This window comes from Oncorhynchus nerka, linkage group LG19 (genome assembly GCF_034236695.1).
Source record: "Oncorhynchus nerka isolate Pitt River linkage group LG19, Oner_Uvic_2.0, whole genome shotgun sequence".
Lineage (NCBI taxonomy): Eukaryota > Metazoa > Chordata > Actinopteri > Salmoniformes > Salmonidae > Oncorhynchus > Oncorhynchus nerka.
The window spans coordinates 9151713-9164904 of NC_088414.1; the positions used below are offsets into that span (position 1 = coordinate 9151713).

General features: G+C 41.9%; 1 pseudogene; it reads left to right on the forward strand.

Moving 5' to 3' along the window:
• Nucleotides 1-13192, forward strand: part of LOC115123411 (synaptic vesicle glycoprotein 2C-like) — a 72500-nt pseudogene that overhangs the window by 25595 nt on the left and 33713 nt on the right.

Below are 13192 nucleotides of genomic sequence, written 5' to 3' on the forward strand. Positions count from 1 at the left end.
TTCAGTTAGTGTTGAGTCTTCCATAGTGAGGTTCAGTTAGTGAGGTTTAGTTAGTGTTGAGGCTTCCATGGTGAGGTTCAGTTAGTGTTGAGGCTTCCATAGTGAGGTTTAGTTAGTGTTGAGGCTTCCATAGTGAGGTTCAGTTAGTGTTGAGGCTTCCATAGTGAGGTTCAGTTAGTGTTGATTCTTCCATAGTGAGGTTCAGTTAGTGTTGAGGCTTCCATAGAGAGGTTCAGTTAGTGAGGTTCAGTTAGTGTTGAGGCTTCCATAGTGAGGTTAAGTTAGTGAGGTTTAGTTAGTGTTGAGGCTTCCATAGTGAGGTTCAGTTAGTGAGGTTCAGATAGTGTTGAGGCTTCCATAGTGAGGTTCAGTTAGTGTTGAGGCTTCCATAGTGAGGTTCAGTTAGTGTTGAGTCTTCCATAGTGAGGTTCAGTTAGTGAGGTTTAGTTAGTGTTGAGGCTTCCATAGTGAGGTTCAGTTAGTGAGGTTCAGTTAGTGTTGAGGCTTCCATAGTGAGGTTCAGTTAGTGTTGAGGCTTCCATAGTGAGGTTCAGTTAGTGTTGAGGCTTCCATAGTGAGGTTCAGTTAGTGTTGAGGCTTCCATAGTGATGTTCAGTTAGTGAGGTTTAGTTAGTGTTGAGGCTTCCATAGTGAGGTTCAGTTAGTGAGGTTCAGTTAGTGTTGAGGCTTCCATAGTGTGGTTCAGTTAGTGTTGAGGCTTCCATAGTGAGGTTCAGTTAGTGTTGAGGCTTCCATAGTGAGGTTCAGTTAGTGAGGTTTAGTTAGTGTTGAGGCTTCCATAGTGAGGTTCAGTTAGTGAGTTTAGTTAGTGTTGAGGCTTCCGTAGTGAGATTCAGTTAGTGTTGAGGCTTCCATAGTGAGATTCAGTTAGTGTTGAGGCTTCCATAGTGAGGTTCAGTTAGTGTTGAGTCTTCCATAGTGAGGTTCAGTTAGTGAGGTTTAGTTAGTGTTGAGGCTTCCATAGTGAGGTTCAGTTAGTGTTGAGGCTTCCATAGTGAGGTTTAGTTAGTGTTGAGGCTTCCATAGTGAGGTTCAGTTAGTGTTGAGGCTTCCATAGTGAGGTTCAGTTAGTGAGGTTCAGTTAGTGTTGAGGCTTCCATAATAAGGTTCAGTTAGTGTTGAGTCTTCCATAGTGAGGTTTAGTTAGTGTTGAGTCTTCCATAGTGAGGTTTAGTTAGTGTTGAGTCTTCCATAGTGAGGTTTAGTTAGTGTTGATTCTTCCATAGTGAGGTTCAGTTAGTGAGGTTCAGTTAGTGTTGAGGCTTCCATAGTGTGGTTCAGTTAGTGTTGAGGCTTCCATAGTGAGGTTCAGTTAGTGTTGAGGCTTCCATAGTGAGGTTCAGTTAGTGTTGAGGCTTCCATAGTGAGGTTCAGTTAGTGAGGTTTAGTTAGTGTTGAGGCTTCCATAGTGAGGTTCAGTTAGTGAGGTTCAGTTAGTGTTGAGGCTTCCATAGTGAGATTCAGTTAGTGTTGAGGCTTCCATAGTGAGGTTCAGTTAGTGTTGAGGCTTCCATAGTGAGGTTCAGTTAGTGAGGTTTAGTTAGTGTTGAGGCTTCCATAGTGAGGTTGTTGAGTTAGTGAGGTTCAGTTAGTGTTGAGGCTTCCATAGTGAGGTTCAGTTAGTGTTGAGGCTTCCATAGTGAGGTTCAGTTAGTGTTGAGGCTTCCATAGTGAGGTTCAGTTAGTGAGGTTTAGTTAGTGTTGAGGCTTCCATAGTGAGGTTCAGTTAGTGAGGTTCAGTTAGTGTTGAGGCTTCCATAGTGTGGTTCAGTTAGTGTTGAGGCTTCCATAGTGAGGTTCAGTTAGTGTTGAGGCTTCCATAGTGAGGTTCAGTTGAGTTCCATAGTGAGTTCAGTTTGAGGTTTAGTTCGTGTTGAGGCTTCCATAGTGAGGTTCAGTTAGTGAGGTTCAGTTAGTGTTGAGGCTTCCATAGTGAGATTCAGTTAGTGTTAAGGCTTCCATAGTGAGGTTCAGTTAGTGAGGTTAGTTAGTGTTGAGGCTTCCATAGTGAGGTTCAGTTAGTGAGGTTCAGTTAGTGTTGAGGCTTCCATAGTGAGATTCAGTTAGTGTTGAGGCTTCCATAGTGAGGTTCAGTTAGTGTTGAGTCTTCCATAGTGAGGTTCAGTTAGTGAGGTTCAGTTAGTGTTGAGGCTTCCATAGTGAGGTTCAGTTAGTGTTGAGGCTTCCATAGTGAGGTTTAGTTAGTGTTGAGGCTTCCATAGTGAGGTTCAGTTAGTGTTGAGGCTTCCATAGTCAGGTTCAGTTAGTGAGGTTCAGTTAGTGTTGAGGCTTCCATAGTAAGGTTCAGTTAGTGTTGAGGCTTCCATAGTGAGGTTCAGTTAGTGAGTTAGTGTTGAGGCTTCCATAGTGAGGTTCAGTTAGTGTTGAGTCTTCCATAGTGAGGTTCAGTTAGTGTTGAGTCTTCCATAGTGAGGTTCAGTTAGTGTTGAGTCTTCCATAGTGAGGTTTAGTTAGTGTTGAGTCTTCCATAGTGAGGTTTAGTTAGTGTTGATTCTTCCATAGTGAGGTTCAGTTAGTGAGGTTCAGTTAGTGTTGAGGCTTCCATAGTGTGGTTCAGTTAGTGTTGAGGCTTCCATAGTGAGGTTCAGTTAGTGTTGAGGCTTCCATAGTGAGGTTTAGTTAGTGTTGAGGCTTCCATAGTGAGGTTCAGTTAGTGTTGAGGCTTCCATAGTGAGGTTTAGTTAGTGTTGAGGCTTCCATAGTGAGGTTCAGTTAGTGTTGAGGCTTCCATAGTGAGGTTCAGTTAGTGAGGTTCAGTTAGTGTTGAGGCTTCCATAATAAGGTTCAGTTAGTGTTGAGTCTTCCATAGTGAGGTTCAGTTAGTGTTGAGTCTTCCATAGTGAGGTTTAGTTAGTGTTGAGTCTTCCATAGTGAGGTTCAGTTAGTGTTGATTCTTCCATAGTGAGGTTCAGTTAGTGAGGTTCAGTTAGTGTTGAGGCTTCCATAGTGTGGTTCAGTTAGTGTTGAGGCTTCCATAGTGAGGTTCAGTTAGTGTTGAGGCTTCCATAGTGAGGTTCAGTTAGTGTTGAGGCTTCCATAGTGAGGTTCAGTTAGTGAGGTTTCAGTTAGTGTTGAGGCTTCCATAGTGAGGTTCAGTTAGTGAGGTTCAGTTAGTGTTGAGGCTTCCATAGTGAGATTCAGTTAGTGTTGAGGCTTCCATAGTGAGGTTCAGTTAGTGTTGAGTCTTCCATAGTGAGGTTCAGTTAGTGTTGAGGCTTCCATAGTGAGGTTCAGTTAGTGTTGAGGCTTCCATAGTGAGGTTCAGTTAGTGTTGATTCTTCCATAGTGAGGTTCAGTTAGTGTTGATTCTTCCATAGTGAGGTTCAGTTAGTGAGGTTCAGTTAGTGTTGAGGCTTCCATAGTGTGGTTCAGTTAGTGTTGAGGCTTCCATAGTGAGGTTCAGTTAGTGTTGATTCTTCCATAGTGAGGTTCAGTTAGTGTTGATTCTTCCATAGTGAGGTTCAGTTAGTGAGGTTCAGTTAGTGTTGAGGCTTCCATAGTGTGGTTCAGTTAGTGTTGAGGCTTCCATAGTGAGGTTCAGTTAGTGTTGAGTCTTCCATAGTGAGGTTCAGTTAGTGAGGTTTAGTTAGTGTTGAGGCTTCCATAGTGAGGTTCAGTTAGTGAGGTTCAGTTAGTGTTGAGGCTTCCATAGTGAGGTTCAGTTAGTGTTGAGGCTTCCATAGTGAGGTTCAGTTAGTGTTGAGGCTTCCATAGTGAGGTTCAGTTAGTGAGGTTTAGTTAGTGTTGAGGCTTCCATAGTGAGGTTCAGTTAGTGAGGTTCAGTTAGTGTTGAGGCTTCCATAGTGTGGTTCAGTTAGTGTTGAGGCTTCCATAGTGAGGTTCAGTTAGTGTTGAGGCTTCCATAGTGAGGTTCAGTTAGTGAGGTTTAGTTCGTGTTGAGGCTTCCATAGTGAGGTTCAGTTAGTGAGGTTCAGTTAGTGAGGTTTAGTTAGTGTTGAGGCTTCCATAGTGAGGTTCAGTTAGTGAGGTTCAGTTAGTGTTGAGGCTTCCATAGTGAGGTTCAGTTAGTGTTGAGGCTTCCATAGTGAGGTTCAGTTAGTGTTGAGGCTTCCATAGTGAGGTTCAGTTAGTGTTGAGGCTTCCATAGTGAGGTTCAGTTAGTGAGGTTTAGTTAGTGTTGAGGCTTCCATAGTGAGGTTCAGTTAGTGAGGTTCAGTTAGTGTTGAGTCTTCGATAGTGTGGTTCAGTTAGTGTTGAGGCTTCCATAGTGAGGTTCAGTTAGTGTTGAGGCTTCCATAGTGAGGTTCAGTTAGTGAGGTTTAGTTCGTGTTGAGGCTTCCATAGTGAGGTTCAGTTAGTGAGGTTCAGTTAGTGTTGAGGCTTCCATAGTGAGATTCAGTTAGTGTTAAGGCTTCCATAGTGAGGTTCAGTTAGTGAGGTTTAGTTCGTGTTGAGGCTTCCATAGTGAGGTTCAGTTAGTGAGGTTCAGTTAGTGTTGAGGCTTCCATAGTGAGATTCAGTTAGTGTTGAGGCTTCCATAGTGAGGTTCAGTTAGTGTTGAGTCTTCCATAGTGAGGTTCAGTTAGTGAGGTTCAGTTAGTGTTGAGGCTTCCATAGTGAGGTTCAGTTAGTGTTGAGGCTTCCATAGTGAGGTTTAGTTAGTGTTGAGGCTTCCATAGTGAGGTTCAGTTAGTGTTGAGGCTTCCATAGTGAGGTTCAGTTAGTGAGGTTCAGTTAGTGTTGAGGCTTCCATAATAAGGTTCAGTTAGTGTTGAGGCTTCCATAGTGAGGTTCAGTTAGTGAGGTTGTTAGTGTTGAGGCTTCCATAGTGAGGTTCAGTTAGTGTTGAGTCTTCCATAGTGAGGTTCAGTTAGTGTTGAGTCTTCCATAGTGAGGTTCAGTTAGTGTTGAGTCTTCCATAGTGAGGTTTAGTTAGTGTTGAGTCTTCCATAGTGAGGTTTAGTTAGTGTTGATTATTCCATAGTGAGGTTCAGTTAGTGAGGTTCAGTTAGTGTTGAGGCTTCCATAGTGTGGTTCAGTTAGTGTTGAGGCTTCCATAGTGAGGTTCAGTTAGTGTTGAGGCTTCCATAGTGAGGTTTAGTTAGTGTTGAGGCTTCCATAGTGAGGTTCAGTTAGTGTTGAGGCTTCCATAGTGAGGTTCAGTTAGTGTTGAGGCTTCCATAGTGAGGTTCAGTTAGTGAGGTTCAGTTAGTGTTGAGGCTTCCATAATAAGGTTCAGTTAGTGTTGAGTCTTCCATAGTGAGGTTCAGTTAGTGTTGAGTCTTCCATAGTGAGGTTTAGTTAGTGTTGAGTCTTCCATAGTGAGGTTTAGTTAGTGTTGATTCTTCCATAGTGAGGTTCAGTTAGTGAGGTTCAGTTAGTGTTGAGGCTTCCATAGTGTGGTTCAGTTAGTGTTGAGGCTTCCATAGTGAGGTTCAGTTAGTGTTGAGGCTTCCATAGTGAGGTTCAGTTAGTGTTGAGGCTTCCATAGTGAGGTTCAGTTAGTGAGGTTTAGTTAGTGTTGAGGCTTCCATAGTGAGGTTCAGTTAGTGAGGTTCAGTTAGTGTTGAGGCTTCCATAGTGAGATTCAGTTAGTGTTGAGGCTTCCATAGTGAGGTTCAGTTAGTGTTGAGTCTTCCATAGTGAGGTTCAGTTAGTGTTGAGGCTTCCATAGTGAGGTTCAGTTAGTGTTGAGGCTTCCATAGTGAGGTTCAGTTAGTGTTGATTCTTCCATAGTGAGGTTCAGTTAGTGTTGATTCTTCCATAGTGAGGTTCAGTTAGTGAGGTTCAGTTAGTGTTGAGGCTTCCATAGTGTGGTTCAGTTAGTGTTGAGGCTTCCATAGTGAGGTTCAGTTAGTGTTGATTCTTCCATAGTGAGGTTCAGTTAGTGTTGATTCTTCCATAGTGAGGTTCAGTTAGTGAGGTTCAGTTAGTGTTGAGGCTTCCATAGTGTGGTTCAGTTAGTGTTGAGGCTTCCATAGTGAGGTTCAGTTAGTGTTGAGTCTTCCATAGTGAGGTTCAGTTAGTGAGGTTTAGTTAGTGTTGAGGCTTCCATAGTGAGGTTCAGTTAGTGAGGTTCAGTTAGTGTTGAGGCTTCCATAGTGAGGTTCAGTTAGTGTTGAGGCTTCCATAGTGAGGTTCAGTTAGTGTTGAGGCTTCCATAGTGAGGTTCAGTTAGTGTTGAGGCTTCCATAGTGAGGTTCAGTTAGTGAGGTTTAGTTAGTGTTGAGGCTTCCATAGTGAGGTTCAGTTAGTGAGGTTCAGTTAGTGTTGAGGCTTCCATAGTGAGATTCAGTTAGTGTTGAGGCTTCCATAGTGAGGTTCAGTTAGTGTTGAGTCTTCCATAGTGAGGTTCAGTTAGTGTTGAGGCTTCCATAGTGAGGTTCAGTTAGTGTTGAGGCTTCCATAGTGAGGTTCAGTTAGTGTTGATTCTTCCATAGTGAGGTTCAGTTAGTGTTGATTCTTCCATAGTGAGGTTCAGTTAGTGAGGTTCAGTTAGTGTTGAGGCTTCCATAGTGTGGTTCAGTTAGTGTTGAGGCTTCCATAGTGAGGTTCAGTTAGTGTTGATTCTTCCATAGTGAGGTTCAGTTAGTGTTGATTCTTCCATAGTGAGGTTCAGTTAGTGAGGTTCAGTTAGTGTTGAGGCTTCCATAGTGTGGTTCAGTTAGTGTTGAGGCTTCCATAGTGAGGTTCAGTTAGTGTTGAGTCTTCCATAGTGAGGTTCAGTTAGTGAGGTTTAGTTAGTGTTGAGGCTTCCATAGTGAGGTTCAGTTAGTGTTGAGGCTTCCATAGTGAGGTTCAGTTAGTGAGGTTTAGTTCGTGTTGAGGCTTCCATAGTGAGGTTCAGTTAGTGAGGTTCAGTTAGTGAGGTTTAGTTAGTGTTGAGGCTTCCATAGTGAGGTTCAGTTAGTGAGGTTCAGTTAGTGTTGAGGCTTCCATAGTGAGGTTCAGTTAGTGTTGAGGCTTCCATAGTGAGGTTCAGTTAGTGTTGAGGCTTCCATATTGAGGTTCAGTTAGTGTTGAGGCTTCCATAGTGAGGTTCAGTTAGTGTTGAGGCTTCCATAGTGAGGTTCAGTTAGTGAGGTTTAGTTCGTGTTGAGGCTTCCATAGTGAGGTTCAGTTAGTGAGGTTCAGTTAGTGAGGTTTAGTTAGTGTTGAGGCTTCCATAGTGAGGTTCAGTTAGTGAGGTTCAGTTAGTGAGGTTTAGTTAGTGTTGAGGCTTCCATAGTGAGGTTCAGTTAGTGTTGAGGCTTCCATAGTGAGGTTCAGTTAGTGTTGAGGCTTCCATAGTGAGGTTCAGTTAGTGAGGTTTAGTTAGTGTTGAGGCTTCCATAGTGAGGTTCAGTTAGTGAGGTTCAGTTAGTGTTGAGGCTTCCATAGTGTGGTTCAGTTAGTGTTGAGGCTTCCATAGTGAGGTTCAGTTAGTGTTGAGGCTTCCATAGTGAGGTTCAGTTAGTGAGGTTTAGTGTTGAGGCTTCCATAGTGAGGTTCAGTTAGTGAGGTTCAGTTAGTGTTGAGGCTTCCATAGTGAGATTCAGTTAGTGTTAAGGCTTCCATAGTGAGGTTCAGTTAGTGAGGTGTTGAGGCTTCCATAGTGAGGTTCAGTTAGTGAGGTTCAGTTAGTGTTGAGGCTTCCATAGTGAGATTCAGTTAGTGTTGAGGCTTCCATAGTGAGGTTCAGTTAGTGTTGAGTCTTCCATAGTGAGGTTCAGTTAGTGAGGTTCAGTTAGTGTTGAGGCTTCCATAGTGAGGTTCAGTTAGTGTTGAGGCTTCCATAGTGAGGTTTAGTTAGTGTTGAGGCTTCCATAGTGAGGTTCAGTTAGTGTTGAGGCTTCCATAGTGAGGTTCAGTTAGTGAGGTTCAGTTAGTGTTGAGGCTTCCATAATAAGGTTCAGTTAGTGTTGAGGCTTCCATAGTGAGGTTCAGTTAGTGAGGTTCGGTTAGTGTTGAGGCTTCCATAGTGAGGTTCAGTTAGTGTTGAGTCTTCCATAGTGAGGTTCAGTTAGTGTTGAGTCTTCCATAGTGAGGTTCAGTTAGTGTTGAGTCTTCCATAGTGAGGTTTAGTTAGTGTTGAGTCTTCCATAGTGAGGTTTAGTTAGTGTTGATTCTTCCATAGTGAGGTTCAGTTAGTGAGGTTCAGTTAGTGTTGAGGCTTCCATAGTGTGGTTCAGTTAGTGTTGAGGCTTCCATAGTGAGGTTCAGTTAGTGTTGAGGCTTCCATAGTGAGGTTTAGTTAGTGTTGAGGCTTCCATAGTGAGGTTCAGTTAGTGTTGAGGCTTCCATAGTGAGGTTTAGTTAGTGTTGAGGCTTCCATAGTGAGGTTCAGTTAGTGTTGAGGCTTCCATAGTGAGGTTCAGTTAGTGAGGTTCAGTTAGTGTTGAGGCTTCCATAATAAGGTTCAGTTAGTGTTGAGTCTTCCATAGTGAGGTTCAGTTAGTGTTGAGTCTTCCATAGTGAGGTTTAGTTAGTGTTGAGTCTTCCATAGTGAGGTTTAGTTAGTGTTGATTCTTCCATAGTGAGGTTCAGTTAGTGAGGTTCAGTTAGTGTTGAGGCTTCCATAGTGTGGTTCAGTTAGTGTTGAGGCTTCCATAGTGAGGTTCAGTTAGTGTTGAGGCTTCCATAGTGAGGTTCAGTTAGTGTTGAGGCTTCCATAGTGAGGTTCAGTTAGTGAGGTTTAGTTAGTGTTGAGGCTTCCATAGTGAGGTTCAGTTAGTGAGGTTCAGTTAGTGTTGAGGCTTCCATAGTGAGATTCAGTTAGTGTTGAGGCTTCCATAGTGAGGTTCAGTTAGTGTTGAGTCTTCCATAGTGAGGTTCAGTTAGTGTTGAGGCTTCCATAGTGAGGTTCAGTTAGTGTTGAGGCTTCCATAGTGAGGTTCAGTTAGTGTTGATTCTTCCATAGTGAGGTTCAGTTAGTGTTGATTCTTCCATAGTGAGGTTCAGTTAGTGAGGTTCAGTTAGTGTTGAGGCTTCCATAGTGTGGTTCAGTTAGTGTTGAGGCTTCCATAGTGAGGTTCAGTTAGTGTTGATTCTTCCATAGTGAGGTTCAGTTAGTGTTGATTCTTCCATAGTGAGGTTCAGTTAGTGAGGTTCAGTTAGTGTTGAGGCTTCCATAGTGTGGTTCAGTTAGTGTTGAGGCTTCCATAGTGAGGTTCAGTTAGTGTTGAGTCTTCCATAGTGAGGTTCAGTTAGTGAGGTTTAGTTAGTGTTGAGGCTTCCATAGTGAGGTTCAGTTAGTGAGGTTCAGTTAGTGTTGAGGCTTCCATAGTGAGGTTCAGTTAGTGTTGAGGCTTCCATAGTGAGGTTCAGTTAGTGTTGAGGCTTCCATAGTGAGGTTCAGTTAGTGTTGAGGCTTCCATAGTGAGGTTCAGTTAGTGAGGTTTAGTTAGTGTTGAGGCTTCCATAGTGAGGTTCAGTTAGTGAGGTTCAGTTAGTGTTGAGGCTTCCATAGTGTGGTTCAGTTAGTGTTGAGGCTTCCATAGTGAGGTTCAGTTAGTGTTGAGGCTTCCATAGTGAGGTTCAGTTAGTGAGGTTTAGTTCGTGTTGAGGCTTCCATAGTGAGGTTCAGTTAGTGAGGTTCAGTTAGTGTTGAGGCTTCCATAGTGAGATTCAGTTAGTGTTGAGGCTTCCATAGTGAGATTCAGTTAGTGTTGAGGCTTCCATAGTGAGGTTCAGTTAGTGTTGAGTCTTCCATAGTGAGGTTCAGTTAGTGAGGTTTAGTTAGTGTTGAGGCTTCCATAGTGAGGTTTAGTTAGTGTTGAGGCTTCCATAGTGAGGTTCAGTTAGTGTTGAGGCTTCCATAGTGAGGTTCAGTTAGTGAGGTTCAGTTAGTGTTGAGGCTTCCATAATAAGGTTCAGTTAGTGTTGAGGCTTCCATAGTGAGGTTCAGTTAGTGAGGTTCGGTTAGTGTTGAGGCTTCCATAGTGAGGTTCAGTTAGTGTTGAGTCTTCCATAGTGAGGTTCAGTTAGTGTTGAGTCTTCCATAGTGAGGTTTAGTTAGTGTTGAGTCTTCCATAGTGAGGTTTAGTTAGTGTTGATTCTTCCATAGTGAGGTTCAGTTAGTGAGGTTCAGTTAGTGTTGAGGCTTCCATAGTGTGGTTCAGTTAGTGTTGAGGCTTCCATAGTGAGGTTTAGTTAGTGTTGAGGCTTCCATAGTGAGGTTCAGTTAGTGAGGTTCAGTTAGTGTTGAGGCTTCCATAGTGAGATTCAGTTAGTGTTGAGGCTTCCATAGTGAGATTCAGTTAGTGTTGAGGCTTCCATAGTGAGGTTCAGTTAGTGTTGAGGCTTCCATAGTGAGGTTTAGTTAGTGTTGAGGCTTCCATAGTGAGGTTCAGTTAGTGTTGAGGCTTCCATAGTGAGGTTCAGTTAGTGAGGTTCATTTAGTGTTGAGGCTTCCATAATAAGGTTCAGTTAGTGTTGAGGCTTCCATAGTGAGGTTCAGTTAGTGTTGAGTCTTCCATAGTGAGGTTCAGTTAGTGTTGAGGCTTCCATAGTGAGGTTTAGTTAGTGTTGAGTCTTCCATAGTGAGAATCAGTTAGTGTTGAGTCTTCCATAGTGAGGTTCAGTTAGTGTTGAGGCTTCCATAGTGAGGTTCAGTTAGTGTTGAGGCTTCCATAGTGAGGTTCAGTTAGTGTTGATTCTTCCATAGTGAGGTTCAGTTAGTGTTGAGTCTTCCATAGTGAGGTTCAGTTAGTGTTGTAGCTTCATGGCTGCGTTCTTTATTAAGTTTGTCTGTCTGCAGGTCCCCAGGCAAATCAGATCGATTGGATCTCTGTGACCCCTCAGTGGTTTATCAATGACTGGGAAATGACAAGCCTGGTTAAATCACATCACTCTTTCTGCTCTGGACTCTACTAATACAGTCAGACATGCAGCGATACTGATACAGTTGCTGTGTGTGAGACACACCGGCTTCTCTGTGTGTGACTGTGTGTGTGTCCTCCCTAGTCAGCAGTTTGCCTGAAAAGCAATTTTGGTCCAGATGGTTCAGATCATTTTCAAGTGCTGCAAATCTAGAAGTGTCAAATAAAAAGTTAACACTAAATACATTTTTATTTATTTAATTCTCTCTCCTTTTATCCAACCTAATTCTCTTCCCTCTCTTCCTGCCACCCACCCCCTCCCTCCCCCTCTTCTCTCTCCCACTGTCTTTTTCTTTCCATCTCCCTCCTCTCTGCAGGCAGCATAGTGTACCTGGGGATGATGATGGGGGCATTCTTCTGGGGGGGTCTGTCGGACAAGGTGGGCCGTAAACAGTGTCTGCTTATCGCTATGTCGGTCAACGGCTTCTTCTCCTTCCTTTCCTCCTTCGTCCAGGGGTACGGCATGTTTCTCTTCTGCCGCATGCTCTCCGGCTTCGGGTGAGTGTTGTCTGATTTGTTCTGTTCTATTATATTCTATTATATTCTACTATTCTAAAATACTCTACTCTTCTCTACTGTACTCTACTCTGATGTGTTCTTTTCTATTCCATTCTACTATACTATACTATAATATACACTGTTCTATTCTATTCTACTATACTATACTATACTATAATATACACTGTTCTATTCTACTCTACTATACTATACTATACTATACTATAATATACACTGTTCTATTCCATTCTACTATACTATACTATACTATAATATACACTGTTCTATTCTATTCTACTATACTATACTATACTATAATATACACTGTTCTTTTCTATTCTACTCTATTACAGTCCTTTATATTGTGGCTTCCCACTGTCTTGAAAAACAGTTAATTTCCCTTCGCTCTTCCAGAACACCATTAAGTTCTACTAAATTGTTCTTGGATTACTCTCCATCACCAATAGTCTTCCATGGTGACATTGTGTTCTACTTGGTTGAGAGTCTCTCTATCTCTAAATCTCTATATATCTCTATATCTCTCTCTAAATCTCTGTATCTCTATATATCGCTATATTTATCTCTATATCTCTATCTCTCTCTACAGTATATCTCTCTCTATATATCTCTATATATTTCTATATATTGCCATATCTCTCTACAGTATATCTCTCTATATTTCTATCTCTCTTTATATCTCTCTAAATCTCTCTATTTCAATTCAATTCAAGGGCTTTATTGGCATGGGAAACATGTGTTAACATTGCCACAGCAAGTGAGGTAGATAATATATAAAGTGAATATATAAAGTGAAATAAACAATCAAAATTAACAGTACATTTTCAGTATTAACAGTATTTCTCTATTTCTCTATATCTCGATATCTCTCTCTATCTCCCTGTATCTCTATATATCTCTCTATATAGATCTCTCTCTATCTCTTTATCTCTCTATATATCTATATCGCTCTATATCTCCCTATGTCTCTCTATTTCACCCCATGTCTCTCTATATCTCTCTATAGCTCTATATCTCTCTCTAGCTCTCTAAATCTCTATCTCTCTATATATTTATCTAATCTCAATCTCTCTATGTCTCTCTATATCTGTCTATATCTCTCTTTCTTTCTGTAACTCTATCTCTTTATATCTATCTATCTATCTATCTATCTATCTATCTATCTATCTATCTATCTATCTATCTATCTATCTATCTATCTATCTATGTCTCTATATATCTCTCTATATCTCTCTATATCTCTCTATATGTCTGTATCTCTATATCTCTCTCTATCTATCTCTCTATATCTCTCTTTCTCTATATACCTCTCTATCTCGCTATATCTCTATATCTCTCTAAATCTCTATATCTCTCTATATCTCTCTAAATCTCTATATCTCTCTATCTCTCTTTATCTCTCTCTCTCTGTTTCTCCCTCCCTTTCTCCCTGCCTCTACACTCATAGAAAAAAAGGTGATATCTAATACCTGAAAGGGTTCTTTGGCTGTCCCCACAGGAGAACCATTTTTGGTTCCAAGTAGAACTCTTTTGAGGTCCATGTAGAACCCTTTCCATAGAGGTTTCTAACTGGAACGTGTTACCAAAAAGGGTTATACCTGGAACCAAAAACAATTCCCCTATGGGGACAGCCGCAGAACCCTTTTGTAATCCTTTTCTCTAAGGGTGTAGTCCTCCAAAGTCAGAGAACAGGACAGGAGGTTTTTCTAACTGTCTGGCATCAGCCCATCCCCTGAGTGGGAGATAGAGAGAAACACAAATGCTAGCTAAACATTCACAGCAGACTAAAGGTCCTTAAGTTTCTGTTTTATGAC